Raw genomic sequence first — 17,456 nt, 5'->3', positions numbered from 1 at the left:
CCTAGTCAAAGTAAGCCTACCTATATCCTAAGTGTCATTAATTTCACTTCTGGGTATGCGTATATCACAAAGAAATCCTCACACAGATTCATAAGAGTCTCCGGATTAGGATGCTCATGACCACATTATTTGTGATGATGGCATGCAAGTGGAGATAATCTGGATGTTCATCCCTAGGGCACTGGACATATAAAACATGGGGTGGGGGAGGAGTAACCCATCGCGTATTACCCACAGTTGGAAGCCACTGACGAGATGTCCACATCGCATCATGGATGGAGCTTGAAAGCACGGTGATGATTGAAAAGAATGAGAAACAGAATGAGATATCTAAAACAATACCATTTAAGAGAGTAAAAATGTATGCTCATGCAACAAGAGTATAATTTTGTGAGAAATCTTCGCAAACAAAATGATGCTTCATATATGTGAGAATAGTTGACTGTGAAGGTAAGATGAGAAAAGGGATTAATACGGATTTTTGGTTCTTGGAACAAATATGTGTGAGAGAGGCTTTGGAACCCAGCAGTGCACAGAGGCTAAAAGGAATTTGGGGAGCATGTTAAAGAAAACCTAAATTTCTTGAATAGACTGTTAGTAGAAATCTTGGTATTGGAGATACTGCTGGTGAGGTCTCAGGAGGAAATGAGATACTATTGTAAACTACAGGAAGACAGACCATAATGTAATAGCAGGAAGTTTAGCAACACTTACCTGCAGTTACATTGAAAGTAGAAATATTCCTAATGAACTGGGTCATCAAGTTAAGCAGTGTTTCCAAAGTGATGGAGGTACCACTTGATGTCTTTTTGCTACTTATAGCCAAATGAAGGAGGAAAGAAATAAACTGTTATAGTTCCCACCACTCATCAAAAAAAAAAGGGGGTTTGAAAATTTTCAGCCTCTCCAGGCAGCATCCAAGCAAATGTCAAATCCAAAGACACTACCAGGAAAACAGTGTCTAAAGATGAAACTGAGTATATATAAAAGTAAAACTTTTTAAGACCTCAGAAAGATCAAAGATAGTGCCTCACAGTCTACGAAGGCCCCCTTAAGAAGAAGAAATAGTCCTGTTTCCATCCACTTATAACGCTGCTGACGCCAGATGTGTGGGTTTTCCACACCAAGCAACTCTCCAGTTCTCATAGAACACCACCTGGGTGTCCTACAATTTAACCAGATTCTGACACTAACAGCCTGGAATTAGTGCAGACCCCACACGTCAAGGGCTCAGTCCCACAAAACTTCCCCCTCCCACTTCAGACACCAATCTCAAGTCCTGGCTGTCACCTATACTTCTGACCAACCAACTGTAAATGGGGGGTGGGGGGGGGGGTTCCCACAACCTCTTTCTCAGTCTCAATAATTCACCAGAATGGTTCACAGACCTCAAGGAAGCACTTTACTTAGTATTGCCCTTTTATTATAAAGAATACAACTCAGAAACAGCCAACCAGAAGAGACACATGGGATAAGGAATGTGGGAGGGGACAAGAGTTTCCATGTCCTCTCCAAGGGCACCACCTCCCAGCACCACCATGTGTTCACCAACCCAGAAGCTGTCTGAACCCCTTTGGTCAGGATTTTTATGGAGGCTTCATTGCATAGGCACGACTGATTAAACCATTGGCCTTTAGTGGCCCCTGGAATTCAGGAGGTGGGGCTGAAAGTTCTAACTCTCTAATCATGTGGTTGTTTCCCCTGGCAACCAGCCACTTATCCTTAGGGACTTTCCAAAATTCACCTCATTAACATAAGGTGCTCCTTTCAGCTTTATCAGTCTGGAGCTGTTTCAGAAGCTAGGAACAAAAACCAAATATTATAACAAAATATGTTCCTACTGCTATTATCCCTTAGGACATTATAAAGATAATATCCTAAGGAGTTCTGCCCAGGAGCTAGGGATGGAGACCAAACCATATTTCTTATAATATCACAAGGGATTAAGGGTTTGCCTCACAAATCCTCTCAATCAAACTATAGGATCTCTAGAAAGTTAAGGGTGTTGGACCTCAGCCATCTCATCAAAAGCAGACGGGGCTTATGTCAAAGAAATTTGTATGTATGGCTTTTGCCTAATGGAGTGAACCCCAAAGAGATTCACAAGAGACCTCCAAGTGTCTTTAAAGCCTTATATTTTTAGAAACATTGCCAACTTGGACTGCAGGAGAAAGAGACAGTACAGAATGAGGAGACGTTTTCAACCTCCAGAGTTCTACTGGCAAGAAGCAGGCTGAGATTGCTGCTCAGCTACAAAAAAAAATGTGCTACCTTCCATAAAAAAGAAAAGATGACTGCGAGGGCAGAGTCAATTGCCTAGAGAGTGAAGCCAAGAGCCATGGAGAATTAATCCTAGGCCTTGGGATCTAATTAAGAAATGTCCAGCACTTGTGTGGCTGGCTTTCAGAATTTCCATGACCAATGAACTCTTATGTCTCCAATTTTCCACCATGTTGGACAGGAATGTCTTCCAGCCCAACAACTATAGATGGGGGCCAGATAACTTACTTCATTAGTTCCACTGGTCTGCAGATAAAGAAGATCTGTATTTAAGACACCACAGTTGGGTCTCATCCACACCGGAACTTAATTTAGATGCTGTTTTGGACTTTGAAGTGATGTGATAATATGAGACTTTAGGGACCTTGGTAGGATAGGGTAGGTATTTTGCATGTGGAAGGAATGTGAATCTTGGGGTAGGCAACCTCTATGATAACTCCCAATGATCCCTGCCTCCTGGTATTCAGGCCCTTATATAATAATCTCTCCTTGAGTGTGGGGTGGACCTAGTGACTAATTTCTGACAAATAGAATATGGGGATAATGTTGTGATATTGTTTCTGAGATTACATCATAAAAAGACTGTGACCACCATCTTGGATCTCTCTCTCTTTTGTTTTTTCATTACTCTGAAGGAAGCCAAGTGCCATGTTGTGAGCAGCCCTATGGAGAGGCCCGTGTGGCAAGGTACTGATGTCTCTAGCCAAAAGACACTGAGGACCTGAGGTTTGCAAACAACCACATAAGTGAGCTTACAGGTGGATCCTTTCCCCGTTGAGCCTTGAGATGACTGCAGCTTCAGTGATACAATAATGATAGCCTTGTCAGAAATCCAGAAACAGGGGACCCAGCTAAGCTGTATCTAACTCCAGGCTCTGAGAAACTGAGATTGTAAATGTTGGTTGTTCTAAGCCTATGAGATTTTGGATAACTTATTATGCAGCAAAAATGACTAATACAGATTTTATCCCCTGACACTGATTTGATTTCCTAAGTGGATTAAAAAAAAGTTTTTAATGTAAATTTTTTCAATATTAAGAAGAGTTTTCATCCTATTTATAATCACCTAATTGATTATAAACAGCCCACTGGAGTTTCATTCTTCATAAGTACTCATTCTTACAGTTTTTTTGTCTGATTCTATGGGGATTTAAAAAGAGACAGAGAAAGAGAAGCCACGCCCCTAGCTTCTAAGAGAAGATACCCCTTGAAGAGGCAAGCACATGAAGCAGAATAGGACAGGCTGATCTGGACCATGGTGAAGGCAAGTACACAGAGAACAGGAGTTCCTGAGTTCTACTGGGGATGGGGCACTGAGGGGATATACTTGACTCAGGATTCACTGACACAAAAACACATCTAATTGGCTTATGCTCAAAAACTAAAAGGTCTAAGAGTCACAATGGCTTCCAGTACAGCTAGATTTAGGGGCACTGAGGTGATGTGATAGAGGCCCAGTTACCCCTCTTTGTCTCTCAGCTGTGTTTCCTCTGTGTTGGTTCCATTCTCAAGCAGACTGCCAAGGGCTGAGTTGATCTGCCAGGTGGCAAAGCAGTCAATTAAGACAAGTCAAAATGAAAGGAACAATCAAGGCTTTATTTACTTACTACCATAGTGTAAGGAAGAAGCTAAAGAGCTGGCTCCCCAGTGTTCCATTTTTCCCCATGTAACAGAACCTGGGGAAGGCCAGCTGCATCAGTACACCTGGGAGGAATTGGCTCACTGCTTAGAGAGCCCCAAACAATAGGTTCCTGCTTTTCTATGGATCTGGGGCCAAGGGGAACAGGGATACCTAGTAGGAAAGTCCCGAGTACCCAGTTCAGAGTGGAAAAAAGTATCTTCAAGTTTCCCCTTCTCACAACAAGGCTTCAGCCTAACTGTAACCTCCTCCCCACAAGAGAGGCCTTTGATGGAGGTGCCTGGCCCAGTAATGCAAGCAAGCATAAGAGACTAGCTGGCCACAGGGGTCTAGTCCTTGACTGCAACTCTCTTCATAGCCTACCACGCATTGGCTGTGCACCAAATCTGGTGTAGGAAGGGCAGCCTTATCCTATGAGACCTGCCAGATAAGGTGTTATGGAGTAATGTTTGTGTGCCCCGCCCCCATTCATATGCTGAAGCTCTAACCCTCAATGTGATGGCCTTTGGCAGTAGAGCCTTTCTTTGGAAGGTAGAGTTAAGTCAGATGGTGGGTGTGGGGCTCCCCGTGACGAGATTAGTGTCCTTATAAGAAGAGGAAAAGAAACCAGAGTTCTCTTTCTGTCTATGTGTACATACTCACAAAGAGGTCATGTGAGCACACAGGGAGATGGTAACTGTCTGTAAGCCAGGAAGCAGGTCTTCACCAGAAACAGAATTCACGAGCACTTTGATCTTAAACTTCCAAGCCTGTAGAAACATGAGAAATAAATGTATGTTGTTGAAGCCACCCAGTCTATGGTATTGTGTTATAACAACCCAAGCTGACATAACACCTTTGTAATTGCCTATGGTCAGGCCTGAAAGATCACACAAAGGCACTTGGCCAGGATCTGACCCCTTGCTCTTCCTCTATTGTGATAAGATGGCTATCAGCAGCTCCACCTGACATCCTGTTCCTCTCAGAAACACCGGTAGGAAGAGAGGGCTCTATCTTAGTAGTTCCAGCAGAAATTCTAGGACTGGCTCCAATGAGTCTAACTTGGGTCCTGTTCCCATCCCTGAACCAATGGCCACAGCCAAGTGGATGGAATTGCCAGGTTGGCCTGCATCATGCTATACCTATGAATCTGGAGTTTGGGCCGGGACTTTTCTAAACCACTTCTACTGAGAGCAAGGGAGGGGCACTTCTACCAGAAGGTTCACCCTAGGTAAGCAAAGCCCACAGACGCCCACTCTCCAGTGCTTGAGCAAAAGTGAAAGGATTCATTTCCTCATCCATTCCATAAACATTTCCTGAACTATGTGCCAGACACTGTTCTTGGCCCTGGGGAGATGGCAGTGAACAGAAGCATCAGTCTTAAATTCTACTGGGGGTAACAACAATAAACACAATCAGCAGGTAAAACATATAGATAGTGACAAGGGATTAAAGGAAAGAATTAAAGCAAGAAAGGAGGACAGGAAGTATGTATGTGAGGGACAGGTATTCAGAAAGGGAATGAGAGAATGAGCATCCCAGAGCAGAGGGAATAGCCAGAACAAATACCTTGAGGTGGGAGCATGCTTGCTGTGTTCAAGGAACAAGGAATACAGGCTGCCAGATAAAATATGGAATGCCCAGTTAAATTTGAATTTCAGATAAACAACATACACATTTTTTTAGCATAAGTATGTTCCAGATATCAAACAGGACATATTTATAACAAAAAAAAAAAAAAAAAAATTCCAGGCAACATTTGGGACATACGAGGTATCCTGTAATTTCTGTTTGCTAAATCTGGCATTTTCAAGCCAGTGGGACTAAAACAGAATGAAGAAGATGGTGGTGTTGCATATTGAATTATGTCCCCCCAAAAATGATGTTTCAAAGTCCTAACCTCCAGTAAACTCAGAATGGGACCTTACTTGGAAACAGGGTCATTGCAGACATAATTAGTTACAATGAGGTCATACAGGAGCAGGGTGGTCTCTGCTCCAATGTGACTGCTGTTCTTATAAAAAGATGGCCATATGAAGACACAGGGACAAGCAGGGAGAAAGCAATGTGATGACAGAGGCAGAGATTAGAGCACTGCCCCCGCAAAGCAATGAATGCCACATGAAAACCATCAGAAGCTAGAAAGAGGCATAGAAGGATCCTTCCCTTCAAGTAACAGAGGGACAGTGTCCCTGTCAACACCTTGGTTTGGGACTTCTAGCCCCCAAAACCATGAGAGAATAAATTTCCATTGTTTTAAGCCACCCAGTTTGCAGACCTTTGTTACACTGGGAAACTAACCCAGGGGAGTAGCAGAACATGAGGGCAGAGAGGTAAGGAGGGTGATGGACAGATCCTGCAGGGCCTTGGAGGCCACAAGAAGACTTGGCTTGCATTCTGAGTCATCTGAGAGTCTGGGGAGTGGAGCGACATGTGTAAAGAGATATAAGAACAATCTCAGAGGCTACCCAGGGAAGGAACGGGTATGTGATGCTCCAAGAACAACATGCAGTTAAGTCCCACTGGAGTGCGTAGTGAGGGCAGTGGGCACAGAGGCTGGAGAGGTGAGCCAGATATTGAAGAGCCTCTTGGTAACAAAAAATAGGGATATGCTTCCCCCTGTAGGTAATAAGAAGCCAATGGAAAACTTGGATCAGAGAGATGGAATCAAATATACCTGTTGTTCATGGTTTTTGTTACCCATTGTACTAGAGGTGGATGCTGGAGTTTAAGAAGAATGACTGGACAGTGATGGAATTCCAAGTACCATGATTGGTGAAATAAGTGGATAACTTTCCCATCAGATAGAGGACCTTAATCCAAGCCCCTCAAATCATACAAGTGAGACAGCCACATTCCCACAGGCTTCTAAGGTAAACTGGAAAATACCTAGGATCTCTCTGGAACATCAGAAAATCGACCCAAGATCACTGATATGCTGAGGGAGATGGGATTCCCAACTGAAGGGCAGGGTCTGGAGGAACAAGTACGTGGCCTAAAAGAGATAGCAACAAATTTTCCCCTGTACATACTGACTCAAGAATTCTGGGCTCCAGCCCAGTGGCTCTCAAGCTTCAGTGTTCAGGAGAAACTCAGGGGGCTTCTGCAAACGCAGATTCCCGGATCCCATCCTGCATATCTTGATTAAATAAAGGTGGTCCCGGAACCACACCTTGAGAAACTTTGACATAGTGAGGGACTTGAAGATATTCATGCAAACCATGATAAAGGTTACAGAGAAAGCATGAAATGTGGCAGGAGGATAGGAAATGCACGTGGGTGTGGAGAGGTGCTATGTTGTAGCAGGCAATGTCACTAAGAAGGTGACGTTATATGCTGAAATTACGTGCAATCTTTTGTGAGTATGTTCATTCCTGAGGAAATGGATATACAACTTTCAGGAGATTCTTAAAGAGATTCTGAATCAAATCAGGACTGAGAACTACCACAGATTAGTTTTCAGACATTTTCTTCTTTCAGATGGAAAGCAATTCATTTCAGATGGAAGTTCAGAATCTGCTTGTATTTTGAGTGAACCTTAAACAGTGGTTCTCAGCCTTAGCTGCATTTTAGAATTACCTCTAGAGTTTTAAAAAATACTAATTTCTGGGTCTCAGTACCAAAAAGTCTGATTTAATTGGTTTGGGGGCTTGACCTGGGAATTGGAATAGTAAAATCTCCACAGAGGAATCAAATTGCAGCAAAAGCTGAGAAAGACTGACCAAGGGTTTCAGATGAAGCTCACCTCATGGTAGGAAGACCATGGTGATTATTCCCATTTACCAAGACTCTGGAGAATGTGTGACTAACCTGAGGTCCCATGGCTGGTGAGTAATCAAGACTCAAGACCAGGTTCTAGGACTCCCAGTTCAGTGCTTGGCCACTATTGCACTAAAGAAGCTGGTCCAATTTTGGTAAGGAGTCAAGTTCCCTAAGCCAGAGCTTAGGCTCTTGTACTAGGAAGGGCAAGCCCACAAGGAACCTTGTGATAGAAGGACTCAGCATCTAGGAAGAAGGAAAGAGGTGGAGGAATTCAGAGGAGAGGGGGAAGCAGTTCAGAGAAAGGAGGTCAAGAGCTGACAACCAGCTGCCCCCTCACAGGTCAGCAAGAGAAACAGGCACTTTGCCTATGTCTGTGAGGATTCCCATCCCTCACACATCAACCTGGTCAACACTGGCCTCCCAGCTGGCCTGAGGCTGAACAAAACAACAATAAGCAAAACCCTCTGGGACAAATGACATTACTGGCTTTGTGGCTTCCAATAATCCAACTCCTTCTTCATTCCTTAACACCGGCCAGGACTGTTGATGTGGGGGGCAGTGGTGGTGGGGGAGGGAGTCCGTATGCCAGAAGAAAATCACTATCGCAAAAGGAATGCCTCCAGCAGCTCAGTAAAATCCTAAAATGCTTTCAGCAGTGACAAAGCTTTCCATTCTCCAAGTGGTAATTAGTAATAGCTTCAAAAGCAAATGCCCTAAGAGAGAAACCTCCAATTAAAAGTTCAAGGTCCTAGGGCACCTGGGTGGCTAAGTCAATTAAGTGTCCGACTTTGGTTCAGGTCATTGATCTCACAGTTCATAGGTTCAAGCCCCATGGTGGGCTCTATGCTGACAGCTCAGAGCCTGGAGCCTGCTTTGGATTCTGTGTCTCCTTCTCTCTCTGCCCCTCCCCTGCTCGTGCTCTGTCTCTCTCTCAAAAATAAATAATGAACATCAAGCAAAAAAATTCAAGTTCTTGGTTTTCAAACTTTTTAAAAACAGAACCCCTTTGATAAAATATCTTTAGGGGCGCCTGGGTGGCGCAGTCGGTTAAGCGTCTGACTTCAGCCAGGTCACGATCTCGCGGTCCGTGAGTTCGAGCCCCGCATCAGGCTCTGGGCTGATGGCTCAGAGCCTGGAGCCTGTTTCCGATTCTGTGTCTCCCTCTCTCTCTGCTCCTCCCCCATTCATGCTCTGTCTCTCTCTGTCCCAAAAATAAATAAACGTTGAAAAAAAAAAAATTAAAAAAAATATATGTATATATCTTTATATGTATGTGTGTACATCATATATATGTCACATTATACTATACATGATATGTTACATATATACTATATATATATATTATGTGTGTTACATGTGATATGCATAATATGTAATTTAATATATGTCTATATAAATATAAGACGGATCAAAGTAAACTTGCTGTAGACAAAGCAGGAGCTGGGTCTGGAAATTACCTGGTGGGTGGGAGGTGGTGCGAGAGGAGAATGCCCCTCCCCCCTCCCCCTGCCCACCGTCTCTCCCTTCCACCAAGCTGGATTGCCCCTGACCCACCTCAGCCAAATCCTAGGATGGCTTGAAAGAACTGCAGGAAAGAATTCATTAGTTCACTGGACATGCATTATGCATTGCAGGTTGAGAGCCTACTGTGTTGGCATTGTGCTTGATGTTAGGATCAAGGTGGAAGAATAAAAGAGTAACAGCCACTTTCTTCAAGGACCTCACCACCTCTTGAGGGTCACAGACAAGAAAGGGGTAACTATGCAAAATGTGATAGGAACTGAATCGGGGAAGTTGCAGAGCATTACAGAACACCGTGCAAGCCCGGAGGAAGGGCATCTCACCTTAGGTGAGGGCAAGGGAGGGTAGGACCTAGCAGGGAAGCCTCTTTGAAGGAGAAGACCCCCAAAGTTAAGGTCAGCCCCAGCTTCCAGACCATGTTTTGATAAAATGAATGAGGATGGTGGCAGGAAGACTTTGGGAATAGAAACATAAATGAAGTAGACTCAGACAAAAACACAGCACATCTGAAGGGGCCAGAGACCAGGGACAGGGGGGGAAAATCCCACTTCTTCAAGCTTTCCCAGGCAGCCCCAGTGCTGGGATCCTGGGCTCCACATGCAGGAAGTAAGGAAGAGACCAAGGGCCTCATCCAGACCCGCAGCCCAAAGGGGCAGGTCTGGGGCCACCAAACTGGGGCTCAGGTGTGAAAAGGACTCCCTTTGAAGTGAAAAGATCAAAATGGCTTCTGAGAAATCAGATCTCTTCAGCTGGATTTCAGCCTTGAGAGTAGGCTTTCCCAAAGGCAAAGCAGTAAAAGGAGAGCAAATGCTCAATAAAGTTCTGAGGGCCAGAGGGGAGGCCGGTCCATCCAAGGCTTTCCTAAGCAGACCCACCCCCCCTTACAAACATGGAACCAAAGCCCTGCAGAAGGGGAAGGAAAGGCAGACAGTGGCCCGGGGTTACTGCAAAGCCATCCCCAGGAGAGCGTGACAGTAGAGTCCCCTCTGAAGGAACAAGCTCCTGCTGCAGGCATGATGGTCAGGATGAGACAATGGCAACCAAAGGAAAGGGTGCTGTGTGGTGTCACCCCCAGACGTGCCACCTGTCCCTCACAGTGTTCCTCTTTACTACAAAAAAGAAAAAAAAAAGCTCAGGGCACCCTAGAAGTTTCGCTCTTTTTCATGGTCTCAAACACTGCTTTTCCCTCTGCTCCTTCATCTTCCTCCCCCTTCCCTGGGACTCTCCTTTCTCCCATGACACAATGACAAAGAAAAATGCCCACAAAGGCCTTGTTTTCAAGATTCAATCAAGGCTCTAAGCTTTTATCTTGTTCTTAATAGCACCTTGCACCGATAGAGCCCGGCAAGGCTTTGTGGGCCTTAATTATCTCCCAAAGATCGATTAGGCTGCTTGGCCTCGTGGGCAGCAGGCACCCCCAACAGCAGCTTTTCCAGATGGATGAGCTATGTCCCGGGCCATGGAGCACACTCCTCAACGCCAGCCGCCTATGAGGCAGGTCCAGGCTGCCCTATTTCTCACAGGCACCCATCTCTGTTTCCGCTCCCCAGGGGATTTTTCAATGAGACTGCAGGCTTGATAAGGCCCTCCCAGTTCAGAGGAGAGGAAACCAAGGCTAGGCGACTTCCTGATGGCCCAGTCTGAACCTGCAATGAGACAAGAGCCCCACGTGAGGATTCCCCTGCCCACGTTCTGTCACGTCTCCATCTGAGGACACTTGGCATAGTGGGCTGTATTTATAAACAGCATAAGAAAGCCAAGAGTGGGCCAGTGCCCCCAAAGAGGCAGCTAAGAGCTTGTTTTCTGTTCTACAGACTCCCTCTGCAGCCAGCATGCAGAAGCAGGTCAAAGCTCCAGGAAGAGTTGGCTGCCAGAGCTTGCCATTCACACCACCATTCACACTACCGAGTTTGTATCAAGCACTTCAAAGCGCCAGGTGCTATCCAGAACAGCCTGCAAGCTGCAGCCTGTGACACTGGTGTCCGAGCCTGGGGGAGGATGTGAGATGCTGTGAGACTAAGGCGGGTAGGGAAGCCAGACATCTGATAATCTTTACATGATAAGACAAGTGCATTTAAAAGCAATGTACATTGGTAATAATAACTGACGATTTTTACTGAGGTCTTCTGTGCTTTTAGAGGGTCTCCTTCATCTAGACTCACAGAAGCCCACTGAGAGGTTGAATATCATGCCAGTGATCATCCACCCAGAAAATGCTAGAGATGGCATTTGAACCCAGGCAGTATGACACAAAAGTCTATGTTTTGACTCCGTTTACCAGACTATTCAGCGTAGTTAGTTCTTTTGGGCTTCATGGCAGAAGGTAGGAGGGCTTTAGGTGGCAGGCACATGGCAGTGCCTAATTTTCTCACCCACTCAAAGTTGTTTTCCAGGCAAGACAAGGGGCATACATTATCTAGGGCAACCTCCCAGAAAGGGGCATGTTGTGTGCTCCCTAAGGACAGGGACCAGGCTTGATTCTTTTTTATATCCTCAGCACCTAGTGCAGTGCCTGGATACTCAAAAAATTCTTGCTGGCTCCTTGCCTAGCCACACATACAGACTGCGTGGTCAAAGGCAAGCTACTAAACTTGTCTAGTTGCAGATTCCCAATCTGTAAAATGCAGATAATAATGTAGCCCTTCCAGTATAGCCATATTAGGAACCATATGTGTAAAGTCCTTCCCACTAGGACCACTGCATAGTCAGTGCTCAATAAACTATAATTAGCTATCTTCAAAGCCATGATGCCAAGGGTCAAGGGTGAGTTGAGACAGACCCATACTTCTTGACTAACAGCAGGATAGGGCAAGACAAAATAGCTCGAGGTATTCCCATGATTTTTTTTTAAGTAGCCTTCTCTAAAAGTTCCCTTTTAAAACTTCAGAAGGCTCTGAGTCCTTCAGCATCTCAAGGAGGGAAGATTCTGAGGAATTGTTATTGTTATTGTATAACATACTTTGAATGGATGTTCTCCCTTTCTTTTCTCCCAACAAAACCCCGATGTCATGTAGGTGGCTAAACTCCTCAATACAACCTTATTCTCCCAGGATATGTGGTCCTAGCCCCAGAAGATGAGACATAATTGATCTAAACCTATAGGACACAGTCATAGCTAATGAAAGATGAAAGAAAGTAAGAAGCCTCTAGGAAGAATTTTCCTTGTGGACGAAAGGGATCCATGTAGTTTCTTTTCTCCTCTTGGATACTGTCATGGAGATGTGACAACTGGATCTATGGCAGCCATCCTGCATTCATGAGCAAAGCTGATATAAAGACAAAGACAACACACTGAATGTGGCAGAGAAGAGAAGAAAGAACTTGGTCCTTAATGACAAGTAGGAACTACCAAATTAACCAACTCTGCACCCTACCTCAAGACTTCTTGTTATACAAGATAATGATGTTTCTTACTATTCAAGCCAGTAGAGTCTGTGATTTCTATAGCTGATGCCCAAGAGTACTCTGACAAACTTGCCATCTTAAAAATATAATCTCTGAAAAGAAGTAACCCTTAAATTACCTTGGGAGAGAACCAAACATCTTGAGTTGAATGGGAACCCCTAGACTGAGGCTCAAATACAAACCCTTCTGCAAGCACAGGGTGAAGCCAATCACAAGATATCTGAGTCTAAAAAGGTAACCATGGTTTTGGGAAAGAGCAGTCAAGGCTTCTGATCTCGCTGCAATCCTGGCTTCTTCTTCTTTGTGTGTGTGTGTTTGCTTTTTTTTTTTTTTTTTTTTTTTTTGCGGGGGCGGGGGCACAAGTGAGCAAAGGGCAGAAAGAGAAAGGATCACACAAGGAGCAGAGAGAGAGAAAGAGAAGCGAGGCTCACCCGAAGCAGGTCTAATGCTCACCAGAAGCAGGGCTTGTGCTCACCCAATGCAGGGCTCAAACTGATGAACTGTGAGATCATGACTTGGGCTAAAGTCATATGCTTAAGCCACCCAGGTGCCCCATGCAATCCTGGCCTCTTGACCAAAAACACAGAAACCTGAGGAGCAACAGATGTTCAGAATCAGTCCAGGTGAGAGCAATCCCTGGTTCAGGAGTTTTTCTCCCAACCAAGGGGCAGACACATTCCTTTGGGAGCGGATCACAAAGGTTGCTACAGGGCTTGGCAGAGTAACACTCAGAACCAAGAGAGTAGCCTTAGAAAACACTCAAGTGGCCATATGTTGCCAAGGGCTCCACAAAGCAAAAAATATCTTCAATTTCTCCAACTGCTGGGATTCACCAGGGAGGAAAGGAAACAAGATGGGAACCCAGTGTGCAGTATGAGGCATCCACTCAGCAACCACTTTTTTTTTAATTACCCAAAAGTGCAGAATGACTTTTATATTTTTAACATGTTGTTTAAACAACAACAACAATGAAGGAGAAGGAGAAAGAAAAAGAGAAGAAACAGAAGTCTATGGCCTACAAAGCTTAAAACATTTACCATCTTGTCCTTTACAGAAAAAAGTGTGCCAATGCTTGGACTATAAGGTCCACAGTGGCCAAAAGCATGACCCTTATTTGACAAGGTTTCCTTGAAGTCCTTCTGGAAAAACCTGAATGCCCTTAGCTGCTAAACTCCTCTCCTGGTTCGATCAGGAGCTCTGGGTGTGAGAGCAGCCAGTTGATGGGCTGAGGGCTCTGAGCTCTTCCTAATTCTCCTCTGCATTAAATCAGGCAGTCTCTTCCGACCTGCCACAACTCCCTACAGTAATGATTCACACAGGACAAACGTTCTATCGCACTCCTGGCATCCACCACCCCTAAGTGTCAAGCCTTCAAGAAAGCCATGGAGGGTTTAGCACAGAACACAGCCCACCAAACAGATGCATGCTTTTCCTTCCCCATGTGGGCTGAGCAGGTGGTGGGGGGGGGGGGGGGAGAGGACTGAATGCCTCGAGGTGTAGGGCACAGTCTTCTGGCTTGCAGGCTATAGGCTTCCCAGCCCTGCACTGTCCTGGTTCTTTGGGCACCAGCCCCACTTGCCCCGGCAGAAAGCCCTACCAGAGCGACCGCCCCACGCTGGGGCTACGGATCTATTCTAGGAAGCCTTATCACCCAAAAACAGAAACTACAAAGGGAGCCAATCTCCTTACATATTCCAAACGTGATTCAAACAAACCTAAATTTTTGGAGTCTTCCAGCTGGCTGGTATTTTTGAGCAGCAAACCAACAGAGGCGGTTATTGTATCAGCTTAGAGAAGACGCTTTTATAATCAATGACACTCATTATATTCAAATATCCAATTCCTGCCAATACACAATTTAAATAATAATTTCTAAGCAATTTGTTATATAATTGAGTCTTTTACATTTATAATACATATAATTTGTTACATAATTGAGTCTCTTATAATTACAACCCCCCTGAAGAAGCAGCAGCAATTTTTATTTTTGAGGGTGGGATCAGACTTGGCTGGCAAAGGGACATTCTGCAGCCTTGGACAGCTGGCTAGAGTGTATTGGTAATGAGAGAAAGGGGGGTGGCTCTCTTTGAGGAGTTACTGGCTATTCTGTTCCTTTGGTTTGAGGGGTCAGCTATTAACTTAAGGGTACACCAAGAAATGCATTTATTTCTGGCAAAATTTTATTTTCCTTTCTTTAAGTTTCTTTATTTTGACAGAGAGCAAGCATGAGTTGAGGAGGGGCAGAGAGAGAGAGAGAGAGAGAGAAAGAGAGTATCCTAAGCAGTCTCCACACTGTCAGTGCTGAGCCTCATGTGAGGCTCTAACTCATGAACCGTGAGATCACGACCTGAGCCAAAACCAAGAGTTGGACACTTAACTGACTGGGCCACCCAGGAGCCCCTTGGATACAGATGACAGGAATGCCTTGGTCCAGTGTCAAAAATTAATGGTACATAAAATGTGGTTCTAAAGTGCTGAAGATTGCCTTCTCTGACCTCTCGGGCACTAACCTGCAGACATGCAGAATCATGCCATCCTTGGCAACTCAAACCCACTATATCCAAAATGCACCACTGCAAGAGTATGTAAGATACGTGACTAAGCTAAGCAGCTGTCAGGCCCAGGGTCACACTCCCTTGGAAACTCATGACTCCAGGACCTTCATGCCACTTCTTATGTAACCCAGCAAGCAACAAAAATTCACTGAGGACTTGTATAAGTGCTGGGCTCTGAGCTCTCTGGAGGGATACCAAGAAGCGTGAAGCCTGGCCCCAGCTCTCATAGAGCAGCTAGTCTCACAGCAATGGTGAACACTCATCCATGAAACTAGCGTCAGGAACCAGAAGAATCAGAGATGACCTCTGAAGTCCCTTCCCACTTTAAACTTCTAGGATCTAACAAATCACTGTCCAATTTATTTGTTTTATTTCTCAATAAAGTTAACATTTAATAGTATTTGCCCATGTTCTCGTTTTCTCCTCTAGATCACTTATCTATTGCTACATGACAAATAATCCCAAAGTTGTGTGGCTTAAAACAATCTTTACAATGATTTTGAATGCTCATGATTCTCTGGGTGAGCAATCTGAGCTGGGCTCCACTGGGTGGAGTCTTCCTCTATCTCTTGGGGTCACTCATATGACTGCAGTCATCTGGAACCCAACTGGGGCTGGACAGAGTCAGATAACCCAAGACAACCTCGTCCCCATGTCTACAGGTTGATGCTGCTCTCAGCTGGTGAATCCAGGGGGGCTTGGCTGGCTAGGCTCATCTCTGCTCCATGTGGCTTCTTCACAGACCCAGGGCAGCATTTCCAGAAGACAAGGACAGCATTCCCAGAAGACAAGGCTTCTCAAGAATTAGGCTCCAAAGTTGTACAACTTCCACTGCATTCTATGGGGAAAAGCAAATCATGGGACCACACAGCTTCAGGGATGAGATAATAGATTTAACCTCTTGATGCAAGGAGTAACAAAGGTCACTGAAACTGAACTTCATTTGTTTGCAGCTTATCCTGACATTATCTGCCCACTTATCTCCATAACCCATTAGCCACCAAAACAAGTATTCATGTTCTCATTGGAAATCTACCTACATAACAAAAATAAGATGTTTTAAATACTATCACAGAATGTGATTAAGCTTAGTGAAGATGTTTTTGGAAAAGTACCTTTTTGTTTTCCCATACATGAAGCAAAAAAAATTAAATACAGTCCACTTCCTCACTTTTTACCACACTTGATCCAATACCTTCACAATGTCTACCAAAGTATTTCAAACATAACAGGCACTTTCCTTGCAATTCTAGAACCAAGTCCGAAAAGCTTTGACTACAGTGTTCCAAATCACTGGTAGTTGAAAAGGTGAATTAAGAATGATGCATTAAAGCAAGGCCATCTGGTGTTCATAGTTCCTGAACAATCCTAGATGCATTTCAGGCCTCAAGGCCAAGTAATTTTTCACAGTTATACCAGAACATTGTATTACCAGTAAGTCACCTGCAGCCCTGTCATGGGGACCATCTGATTATTGTCCTTATTGCTTAGATGTTATCACTTTACAGCCACCCAAATATTTGTAGGCAGTAATCCAAGTAGCAAGTCAGGGATCGGGTTACTCAGCAGTTCATAGATCCGAAACAACTCATAAATCAAAATTGACAAGAAATTAGCAGACTAGCTCAGACAGTAAAAATCTTGCGATCAAATCTTCTAGCTCAGATGCTGACAAACACTTGATACCCCTCAATAAGATAGAATCTTGCCTTGACACGCAAGGTCACGAGTAGCAAAAGCACTCACACTGCTGTCTTTGTACACCGTCTTTGTGCATCACACGGAGCCAACCTTGTCAAAATTCAGGCCCTTCCATGCAAATCTTGCCCCAAACACCTGTAGCCTACTCAGCCCCCCTGAGAAGGTATTCAGAAGGAAAAATAAGTTCAGTCCTAGTTCGGTTGAAATTTGCCACTTCCTCAAAATTTACTCAAAATCATCACTTAGGCAACTTCTCTTTGTAGTGTTTGGAATTTGTTCATTCCATTATTTTAGTAGCATTTCCTTCAGGAGTTAGCAAGAAACAAAACAAAACAAAACCTAGATCCTGCCTTCAGGAATAAAAAAGTCATTGTGAGCTTGCCATTTTCTCATACATTTTCTAGTTTAATGCTCACAGTGCCCCTATAATGCAAGTGTAATTATCCCCATTTTAGACTGAGAAACTGGGGTTTCAGTTAGCAGGCAACGGAGCCAAGATTCAGTCTGAGGGAAGAGCAGAATAAAAGAAGCAGGGTTGGAGGACAATGAAGCTCACATGAAACACTGGGGGTAAAGCACCTTCTATGCAACAAAGGACTTTGCAAATACTGGTG

General features: G+C 44.5%; 1 protein-coding gene across 1 annotated transcript in view; it reads right to left on the bottom strand.

Annotated features, from left to right (window-relative positions):
* The window catches only part of THSD7B (thrombospondin type 1 domain containing 7B), a 1,494,436-nt gene that overhangs the window by 1,347,467 nt on the left and 129,513 nt on the right, over positions 1-17,456 (bottom strand). Inside the window, exon 3 of the mRNA XM_086718478.1 lies at positions 4,562-4,668. The gene's annotated coding sequence lies outside the window, so the exon portion shown is untranslated. The remainder of the gene's footprint in view (positions 1-4,561; positions 4,669-17,456) is intronic.

Source organism: Puma concolor, chromosome C1, assembly GCF_028749965.1.
Source record: "Puma concolor isolate L17-30 chromosome C1, mPumCon1.1.hap2, whole genome shotgun sequence".
Taxonomy (NCBI): Eukaryota; Metazoa; Chordata; class Mammalia; order Carnivora; family Felidae; genus Puma; species Puma concolor.
This window is presented reverse-complemented; position numbering and strand designations above follow the sequence as displayed.